This window comes from Pygoscelis adeliae, unplaced genomic scaffold (assembly GCF_000699105.1).
Source record: "Pygoscelis adeliae isolate BGI_AS28 unplaced genomic scaffold, ASM69910v1 Scaffold267, whole genome shotgun sequence".
Taxonomy (NCBI): Eukaryota; Metazoa; Chordata; class Aves; order Sphenisciformes; family Spheniscidae; genus Pygoscelis; species Pygoscelis adeliae.
Window position 1 is genome coordinate 1,659,980 of NW_008825150.1, and position 1,777 is coordinate 1,661,756.

Here is a 1,777-nt window from a genome sequence, read left to right on the forward strand (position 1 = left end):
GGTTGGAGAATGGCTGACACACCAGACAGACAGGACACCATCCAGAGGGACCTGGACAAGCTCGAGAAGTGGGCCCGTGCGAACCTCATGAGGTTTAACAAGGCCAAGTGCAAGGTCCTGCACCTGGGTTGGGGCAACCCCTGGTATCAGTACAGGCCGGGAGGTGAAGGGATTGAGAGAAGCCCTGCCAAGAAGGACTTGGGGGTACTGGTGGATGAAAAGCTGGACATGAGCCAGCAATGTGCACTCGCAGCCCAGAAGGCCAAGCATATTCTGGGCTGCATCAAAAGAAGCGTGGCCAGCAGGTCGAGGGAGGGGATTCTGCCCCTCTACTCTGCTCTGGTGAGACCCCACCTGGAGTACTGCATCCAGCTCTGGAGCCCCCAGCATAAGAAAGACACAGACCTGTTGGAGCGGGTCCAGAAGAGGGCCATGAAAATGATCAGGGGGTGGAACACCTCTCCTATGAAGAAAAGCTGAGAGAGTTGGGTTTTTTTGTGAAGTGTTTGCCATATTGCCAACTATTATATTTGCTCCTAGTTACTAACAGGATAAAGTGTATGCATAATTGTGAGGAACTGTTATTCATGGACTTTGAGCCCCACAGAGGGATGCGCCCCATGTAATTTTATCATATCCCACAATGCTAAGATGAAACTGCAGTAATAAAATGGAAAAGATGTATGGTTTTAAACTGAAAGAGGGTAGCTTTAGATTGGACATAAGGAAGAATTTTTTTACAATGAGGGTGATGAGCCACTGGAACAGATTGCTCAGAGAAGTTGTGGATGCCCCCTCCCTGCAAGTGTTCAAGGTCAGGCTGGACGGGGCTCTGAGCAACCTGATCTAGAGTTGAAGATCCCTGCCCACGGTAGGGGGGTTGGACTAGATGACCTTTAGAGGTCCCTTCCAACCCCAACTATTCTATGATTCTATGAAAATCAGTTTGACAAACAAGGAAGTATTAATATAAAATATCTGACTATGAACACAATGAGAAAAGATTCTCTCCTGCTGTTATACACATTTCAAAACTCAGTTTACTATTTGTGTTCTCATTTTGAATATATTTTATATTGTAAACAACTCATAGTCGGAATAAGATAAAAAGATATGTGAAAGCTTAGTATAAAATAAGAAAACATTTAAAGCTGTGCAGAAATGTATATTCAGTAACAATATCAATGAAAAATGTGGGTGATGAAAGATGTAAACTGAAACAAAATTATTATGCTGCACATAACCTGCTAGACACTTAGGCATGAATCCTATCTCTAGCAACTGCTACTTAAGAGTTTTGACCTCTTGAATGAAAATCAAAAATCACACTTACTAAATTTAAGCAGTTTTACTGGGAAGTGAAGAATTCCTGTAGGAATATATGGACACCGATAGGCCTCAGAAACTGGACAGAACTGTTCAGCAGTCTTCTGTCACAGTTTTTCATCTGCACGTACGCGAGTCCAGGATTCTGTATTACTTTGTTCAGGTCAGTCCTGCAGAAGTGTAGCATTATAGCCCCACCATTTCAATCAATACAGATATTTTTAATATTTTTAAATTATTAAAGCTATACAGATACATGTTTTCATTATTTACCTCATGATAAAAATGGTGCCACTTTGGATTAATAAAAAGCGTTATTACTGGGTATTTTGTTTGAATTTCAGACTAGAGGCTAAATGAGATGGTAGTGGTGGTCCCACTCAGTTTATAAGCAGGCTTTTGGAAGTGAGGCTGCAAATACTGAAGTAACTATTTTTTTGGTTTGGTTTAA